Source organism: Grampus griseus (assembly GCF_964374135.1).
Source record: "Grampus griseus genome assembly, chromosome: 2".
Classification (NCBI taxonomy): Eukaryota; Metazoa; Chordata; class Mammalia; order Artiodactyla; family Delphinidae; genus Grampus; species Grampus griseus.
In genome coordinates this window covers 125355425-125365096 of record NC_139018.1, presented here as the reverse complement: position 1 = coordinate 125365096, position 9672 = coordinate 125355425, and positions in this window count along the sequence as shown.

Genomic DNA, 9672 nt, shown 5'->3' with positions numbered 1-9672 from the left:
ATTACAGTTATGAATTTTTCCATTTCTCTTTGCAATTCTATCAGGTTCCAGTAAAATTTTGTTATTAGGTGCATAAACAATCATAAATGATTGTTGTGTCCTCTTGATGAACTGACCCCTTTACACTTTTGCTTTGTTTATGACAATAAACCTACTGTTGACCCTGATCTTCTGTATGTACTGTCTTTTTTTTCTCTGGCTGCTTTAAAGATTTTCCCTTTTTATTTTATCTTTATCACTGGCTTTCAGCAATTTGTTTATGATGTGTGTCTGTATAGTTTTCTTTATGTTTCTTGATAGATATGTGACTGTTACTGTCTTCATAAAATTTTAGAAAATTTTGGCAATTATTCCCTCAAATCCTTTTTCTCCACCTCCCCCTCCACTCCACCACCCCTGGACTCCAATTGTCCATATTAATATTGCTACTCTAAGTTGCCCTACAGCTCTGATGCCATTTTCTTTTCTTTTCTTTTCTTTAAAATTCTTTTCTTCTCTCTGGGTTTCATTTTAGATTGTTTCTACAGCCCTGTCTTCAAGTTCACTAGCTTTTCTTCTGCAATGTCTAATCCCATGCAGTGTTAATGCCACCCAGTATATGTTTCTACTCAGACATTGTGGTTTTCATCTCTAGAAGTTCTATTTGAGCCTTTTAAAAATATATCTTCTATGTCTCTACTTAACTTTTTGAACATATGAAATACAGTTATAATAACTGTTTCGATACTCTTCTCTGCTAATTCTAACATCTCTGTCAATCGTGAATCAGTTTCAACTGCTTCCACCTCATTATGGGTCATATTTTTGTGTCTTTTTGCATGTCTGGTAATCTTTGGATGACAGAGATTATTAATTTTGCCTCATTTGGTGCTGGATATTCTGTATTCCTTTGAATCTTGAGTTTTGGTCTGGGATGCAGTTAATTTCCCAGGAAGCAGTTTAATCCTTTTGAGTCTTGCTTTTACAGCTTGTTAGGCAGGGCTAAGGTAGTGCTCAGTGTAGGACCAATTATCCTGTTACTGAGGTAAGACTTTCCTGAGTACTTTACCCAACATCCTGTTAATTACTAGACTTTCCAGTCTCGCTGGTGGGAACAGGAACTATTCCTAGACCTATGTGAGTGCCAGATACTGTTCCTTCAAGTTCTTTTGGGGGTTCTTTTCCCAGCCTCACATAACTTTCTCACATGCATCTGTGGAGAGTACTTTGCTAATGTTTGAGGGGGACCCTCTGCAGTTCTCCAGAGTTCTGTCTACACTTCTTTTCTTTCTGGTACTCTGTCTTGCAAACTCTAGCCACCTGGGTCTCTCCCAACTTTCAGCTCTGTCTTTTCAGTGCTGGGAGTGAGGTTTCACTGGGGTTTACTCTTCCTATACCATGTCCTGGAAACTCTTTGAAGGCAGTAAACTGGAGCAACCATGTAGACACTCTGCTTATCCCCCTATTTCTAGGATCACTGTCTTTCATTATCTGATGACTAGTATGTTGAAACTATTATCTATTTTATTTGGTTGTTTCAAGTGGGTGGGTAAAACCAGTGACTGCTATCCTATCTTGGCTGGAAGTGGAAATCCAAAAAGAGAGAACTTAATATAAAGAATTGTTGGGAGTCCCCTAGTGGTCTAGTGGTTAGAATTTGGTGCTTTCACTGTGGTGGCCCAGGTTCAATCCCTGGTTGGGGGACTGAGATCCCACAAGCCACGTGGTGCAGCCAAAAATAAAAAATAAATAAATTTTTTAAATTAGGTGACTTCCCTGGTGGCACAGTGGTTAAAAATCCACTTGCCAATGCAGGGGACACGGGTTCAATCCCTAGCCCAGGAAGATCCCACATGCCATGGAGCAACAAAGCCCATGAGTCACAACTACTGAGTCAGTGCTCTAGAGCCCATGTGCCACAACTACTGAAGCCCAAGCACCTAGAGCCCCTGCTCCACAACAACAGAAGCCACTGCAATGAGAAGCCCGTGAACTGCATCGAAGAGTAGCCCCCACTCACCACAACTAGAGAAAGCCCGCATGCAGCAACAAAGACCTAGCACAGCCAAAAATTAAAAATAATTTTTTAAAAAATTTAAAGTTAAAAAGAATTGTTAACTAGTTAACTAAAGAGAAAACACTAAGATATCACGGAAGTTCCCACCCTTGGCAGGCCCCAGATTCAGACAATGTTCTCTAGGCTTGAGGGGCCAGCCTCTCAGACATCTCTTATAGACTGACAAATGTCCCAGGACAAAAAAACCTACTAGAGTTTTGTACATCTTTCTATGTTCCCATACTTTCTTCCCACATCTTGGCCTAATAAATGCATGATGTAAAAACAATGTTCAAACTATCTTGTACAGCTTTGAGAAGTTCTTTTCAGAAGGAAAGCTAACCTGGATTACCCAGTCTTCTATTACAGGAACATGTAGAAAAAGAGAGAGGATGACCAAATTGCCAGACTCTCGTCTCAGGATCCCCCACCCCTCCACTTGAGGGTCACAGCAGCAGATGTCAGTCGCGAGGCTTGTACAATGTAAAATTTTTTTCTTTCTTTGAATTTTGTTCTGCCACTTATGAGCAAGCAACTTTGCGTTTTTGAATCTCAGTTTTCTCAAGGATCATGAGAAATAGGGAGTAATCTATTTCACAGGGCTAAACCACATGAGGGATGTAAAATCACTTTGTGAGTTACTAGATGTTAGTTTTTACTTACTGGTGCAGATAGAACAAGAGTAACAAGGTCATTCCTAGGTCTCTCCTTTTGTCTCCTCTCTGTGGTTTTACTCCAGCCCACCTGGGGCAGCAGGGTTCAGGGAAGCCTGTTGGCATGCCAGCATTCTTCTCCCTTAGGGCAAATCCCCTTTCCTCCTAGAACCAGTTTCCTCATTTGTCAAATGGGTGTAATAATTCTGACCCTGTCTCTCTCTCTGGGCCAGTAGATGAAAGGCTGTGAAGTGCTCTGAAATCTATGAAGCACCTGACAAATGCAAAGGCTTCCTGTTCTTATGATCATTATTATTATTTTGGCATTTTCCAAAAGTAGTTTTGTCTTTCACTAGTAATAGCCAAGCTCTAGAAGTTTGTAAGTGGTTGAAACATATTTTTCAAATAAATATGTTTATTAATAATACTCAAGCTCCTGAAATTTGTGAATGGATTAAATCTATATTTAAAATATTGTTTAGGGGACTTCCCTGGTGGTCCAGTGGTTAAGACTCTGTGCTCCCAATGCAGGGGGCCCGGGGTTCAATCCCTGGTCAGGGAACTAGATCCCACATGCATGCCACAACTAAGAGTTCACATGCCACAACAGAAGATCCTGCATGCGACAACAAAGATCGGCATGCCACAAATAAGACCCAGTGCAACCAAATAAATAAATATTAAAAACTAAAATAAAATAAAAAATAAACTGAATAATGTTGAAAATCTAATTTAAAAGATTAAAAAAAAACCCAAAATATTGTTTGGGGCCCTTGGTTACTTGGATGTAATCATCTTGTGAAAATTCATTGAGCTGCACACTTATTATGTGTGCACTTTTCTGTATGTATTTTTATATTTCAATAAGGTGATTAAAAACCAAAAATTTACATTTTTGTTTAAATGGGTAATGTATGCACATGGGGATAAAATTAAAAAGGTAGAAAGGGGTGGAAATGTCTTTCTTCTCATTCTGCTCTTCAACCTTTCAGCTTCCTTCCCCAGCAGCACACACCTCAGTCGATTTCCTTTGTATTGATCTAGAGATTAGTCTATGCATATCCAAACACATGTGTGTATGTGTGTGTGTGTGTGTGTATCCTCCCTTTTAAACTCAATGTCAGCATCCTATACAAACTGTTCTTCAACCCACTTCTTCACTTAATATAACTCGTTCTATGGCCATACTTAGCTCATTCACAGTCACAGCTACTTAGTACTCTGCTGTACAGATATTCCATGATTGTATAATATTAGGTATACCAATCTTTTGTACGATGTACCCAAGAATATTCTTTTACACACCTTCTGTGTGAATGCATTCATCTTAGGATACATTTCTAGAAGAAGAAATAATGAGTTGAAGAGCTTGAAATTCTGATATATTCAATTTGCTTTCTGTACAGGTTGTACTAACATACACTCTTATCAACAATGTATGAGATTTAAGGGTGTCTGGTTCCCCACACCCTTGCCAATATACATTATTGAACTTTTTTTTACATTTTCCAGTTTTTCCAGGGGGAAAAAAGGAATTTCAAAGATATTTCATTGTTTTCCATTTATATATGGATACGGTTGAACATCATTTCATATCTTTAGAAACCATTTGAATTTTCTTTTCCATGAAGCACACTATTTGTGTTCTTAATATATTTTTCTATTGACTTGTTAGTCTTCTTTTTTATTGGTTCATGATTTGCCAATTTGTTGTTCAACTTTGTGGTTGTTGTGGTCAGGCAGAAATGTTTTATTCTTATGCGGTCATATTTATCCATTATGCCCTTAGACATAAAGAATCTATAGTATAAAAATGCTGATTCTCACAGAATTATTTTAAAACGGTCAATATAAACCCAATAAAAATATTAATAGTATTTTTGGGGGGAAAACTAGACAAGCTGTTCCTAAAGATCATATAGAAAAATAAATAATTAGAAAAATTCCATAAAAGAGCAATGAAGGATGACAGTCCCCATTACACACTAAAGAATATTAAAACCTCATTAATTACTTAAAATTAAAGTGTGGTGTTGATGCATTTTATTAGTTTTCTAAGGCTTCCATAACGAACTGGGTGGCTTAAAACCAGAGAAATTTCTCCTCTCCCAGTTGTGCAGGCTAGAAGTCTAAAATCCCTCTGAGACACTGTGTGGAATCCTTCCCTGCCTCCTCCTAGCTTCTCGGTGGTGACCATCAATCCTTGGCTTGCAGCTACATCACTCCAACTCCACCTATTTTCACATGGGGCTCTCCCTGTGTGTCTCGTGTCTGTATTCAAATTTCTCTCTTATGAGGCCACCTGTCATTTGGATTAGGGCCCACCCTACTCCAGTATGACCCCATCTTAACTAACAAACACCCTATTTCTAAATAAGCTCACATTCTGAGGTCATGGGGGTTACAACTCTAACATACCTTTGGGTGGGGACGCAATGCATGTATATATAGAGATAAATACAACAGAACAGAGACCAAAGTAAATCTAAATACATCTGGAGATTTAGTATAAAAGTGAAGGAAAGGGCTTCCCTGGTGGCGCAGTGGTTGAGAGTCCACTTGCCGATGCAGGGGACGCGGGTTTGTGCCCGGTCCGGGAGGATCCCACATGGCGTGGAGCGGCTGGGCCCGTGAGCCATGGCCGCTGAGCCTGCGCGTCCAGAGCCTGTGCTCAGCAACGGGAGAGGCCGCAGCAGTGAGAGGCCCGCGTACCGCAAAAAAAAAAAAAAAAAAAAAAAAAAAGTGAAGGAAAGATGAACAACTGTGTGGCAATTGGGAAAAAAAACAAGTTAGATCTCTTTTTCGTCTTTATATCAAAGTAATTTCTAGAGGGATCAAAAGTTTCAACAACTAGGTACTGGTAGAATGGGGTAATCTTGGAGTAGACAAAGCCTTTATAAACATGACATAAAATGCAGAATCTATAAATTTACTTACTTGTAAAAATGTAAATTAAAACAGATATGAGGTTATCCCTACTGTGACATCACTTCCATTCACTTGTGGTTTCTGCCAGTGAAGAAAGTGTGTAGTTATAGCCACTGCTGGGAACTGTGGGTAAACCTGGGGATTTTCATGGACATAGGGAGAGACATGCTGAAGTGAGGGCAGGAGTGACTGAAAATCTCTGTATAAAGGGGTAAGCTATCCATCCACTCTGTTAGGTAGCATAGATTCTTTCCTAAGCTGAATTTGATCACTGGCCCATGTCAGCTTGCCCAGGGCTGGGTTATCTCGTCTATGCATATCTCCACACCCCAGTCTACTGGTCATGGTAGCATCTAATAATAGTCCTCTGAACCAGGCAATTCTCCACACACAACTCCAGGCAGCTACTACCTATCAATAAGCTGAAGCCTACTGGTTGTCCTAGCCAGTTATGACCAAACACAAATATTGTCTCCACTGCAGTGTACATTCAAGTTACATCTTCACAAGAAAGACCAGCATTCTTGGCTCGTTTGTATTGAAAGCCATGTTTGAATTTGCCATAAACCTGTTCTTGAGGACACTGACTATTCTTTCTAGCATGTTTCTCTTCCATTAAATTTTTATGTCTGAAATTTGTTTTAAAATTTAATAACAGGATAAACTTTCTTCCAGCAAAGGGTGTGACATCTTTCTATTTTTTAGTAATAAGAAGCAAAAAATTTGTGTTTCCCTTTTGGCCTTGGCTGCTAAGAAACTCAGAACCATGTTAAATACTTATTAACAGGAGCTGCCTGAGGCCTATGCCCTCCTTTCTTTGCCCTCAGTATACATTCCTCTTGTATTAATACCATTTAGTGTAAGCCACCCCAAGGCAGAACATTTGTAGGACGTGGTACAGTCCTCTGTGATCCCTCTGTTCAGGGCTCCAGTTCCACTCACCCCATTACTGCCTCAGGCCTAGTGGTGGTAACGTCTCCCTCAGGTTGCCAGCTACCACACCCTCCCTTCTTCACATCCCAACACCCTGCCCACACCTTTGTAAGCAGTCCCTTTATTAGGATCTTCTCAATTACCCAGTTTGTGTGTGCCATCTGTTTCTACTCAGGACCCTATCTCATACATACAAAGGATGTGCCAGGAGTGGGCCTTGGAAACAGACCCTCAAAATGGGATTCAGGGACTGGGTTGCTCACATATCTAAGGAGTGAGCAGTGGGACATTGGTAACCCACCACAGACGTTCACTGGTGATGGCACAGGAGGGGAGAGCAAGGCAATGAGAGAGCAAAGGGCTGTAAGACAGTCACAAGGGCAACGAGAGGGTTTAGAAAGACTGTGGGGTCAGCAGGCTGCTTCTGATGGCCTTTGAGTGTATACCCAGAGACAAGGACAAATTGAAGGCAGTTACAGTCAATGCAGAGCCCAGCTGGAAATCAGAATGCTCTGATGGAATCCCCCATCCTCTGTAGCTGCAGGAGGGAAATGGTGGAAGCCAGTCCAGGGCCTGACTGTAAAGGCTGCAGAGCTGCATTGCCAATTAAATGCATAGCCCTGTCTGGTCTCTTATGCTGAGGGAACTGATGAGAGAGAAGGGGACCTTGAGATGTGGGTTGACAAAAGGCTGCGAACTTTGTCTTTCCCTGTACCCCAACCCCTAGCCAGCCTCCCCTGCATCTATATCTTTCAATGAACCCTCCTGGGGCAGTGCCTCTCTGGCTGATGCCTATTACCCTCAGGGTTTGCTCCCATCACTCCTCAGTGCCTCCAGGCCCATAGGAAGAGTTTGATTCCAACATGTCTCAGATGGACAAATATGAGGTCTGCCGTGGAGAGCAGAGCTAAACACTGAAAGTGAAGCAGGGCCGCAGGCATCTGTGTTGGCAGGAGTCTGGAAGAACCATGGTAGTGGACTCCAAGGGTATCAGAAGAAGGCTTGAGGAAGCTAAATTTCTCAAAATGGAATTCAGGGTTTAATGTGTTGGCTGGAGCAGCTGGGAATGGTGTTCAACTCTATTAGACTCCTTACTCGAAGCCTGTAGTCAAGTGGCCTAGAGTCTACACTCCCATAGGTTAGCTTGAATAAACTAAATATATGAGCTGTCTGTAGCTTGTACAGGTCAGCCTCTTGGGGCAAGAATGGGGTGGAGAGTGGATATTGAAGGGCAAATGAAAAATATCCACTATTCTCGAGTCCTTTTGAACACCACCAGTGCAATACAAGAATGCTGGTGCTCCCCCGTTACCAGCACCTTTTTTTTTTTTTTTTTTACATCTTTATTGGAGTATAATAGCTTTACAATGGTGTGTTAGTTTCTGCTTTATAACAAAGTGAATCAGTTATACATACACATATGTTCCCATATCTCTTCCCTCTTGCGTCTCCCTCCCTCCCACTCTCCTATCCCACCCCTCCAGGCAGTCACAAAGCACCGAGCTGATCTCCCTGTGCTATGCAACTGCTTCCCACTAGCTATCTACCTTACGTTTGGTAGTGTGTATATGTCCATGCCTCTCTCTCGCTTTGTCACAGCTTACCCCTCCCGCTCCCTATATCCTCAAGTCCATTCTCTAGTAGGTCTGTGTCTTTATTCCTGTCTTACCCCTAGGTTCTTCATGACATTTTTTTTCTTAAATTCCATACATATGTGTTAGCATATGGTATTTGTCTTTCTCTTTCTGACTTACTTCACTCTATATGACAGGCTCTAGGTCTATCCACCTCATTACAAATAGCTCAATTGCGTTTCTTTTTATGGCTGAGTGATATTCCATTGTATATATGTGCCACATCTTCTTTATCCATTCATCCGATGATGGACACTTAGGTTGTCAATAGCCCAGCACCTTTTTTAATACTTTGATGGTGGATCTCCTGGGCCACCACTGGAGGGTATCATTAGGGCGTGCACAGAGTAGATCCACACAACATTTGTGTCTCTTGAAACATCCTCTGTTAAATGTCTGGGAAATTCCAACACTTCGACCATGTTGACTATGGCTTCCTTTGGCTGCTATAACAAGTTAGAACAAACTGGATGGCTTACAACAACAGAATTTTTTTCTCTCATAGTTCTAGAGGCTAGAAGTCCAAAATTCAGGTGCTGGCACAGACATGTTCCCTCTGAAGCCTCTAGGGGAGGATTTTTCCTTGCCTTTTTCAGTTTCTGGTAGCTCCAGGTATCCCCTGGTTTGTGGCTAAATCACTCGGTCTCTGCCTCCGTCTTCACATGGCTTTCTTCTCTCTGGGTCTGTGTCTCTTCTCCTCTTCTTGTAAGGATGAGCTGAACTGTTATGAACTGAACTGTGTTCCCCCCAAATTTATATGCTGAAGCCTTAACCTCTAGTACCTCAGAATGTGACTGCATTTGGAGATAGGGTATTTATAGATAGAGGTAATTATTTTAAAATAAGGCATTTAGGGAGGGCTTTGATCCAATTTGACAGGTATTCTTATAAGAAGAGATTAGGACACACAGAAACAAGATGGATGAGCGCCCACAGAAAAAAGACCATATGAAGAGGTAGCAAGTGGGCAGCTGTCTTGCAATCCAAGGGGTGAGGCCTCAGAGGAGAGCAAGACTGCTGACGCCATCTTCAACTTCCAGCCTCCAGAACTGTGAGAGAATACAACCCTGCAGCTTAAGCAACCCTATCTGGGGTACTTTGTTATGGCTGCCCTAGCAGACTAACACACTAGTCACATTGGATTAGGGCCCACCTCAATCCTAAACATGACCTCGTATGACCTCATCTTAACTTGGTCATACCTACAAAGACCCTATTTCCAAATAAGGTCACACATTCCCAGGGTTAGGACTTCAGCGTATCTTTTGGGGGTACACAATTTAACTACTAACAGCCACCTTGAGTCCGATCATCAGTAAACCAGCTTAGCAGATATTAACGCCATCCCCAGGGGCTCCAACTCAGCTAAGGAGAGGCACTGGTGGGTAAGAGAAGAGGGGGGTCAGAGTAGGTATTCCAGCTCCTTCTTGTTGGGTCACTGCGAGTCGACTGTACAGATTCTGGTAACTGTTCTCTTTGCAGACCTTTG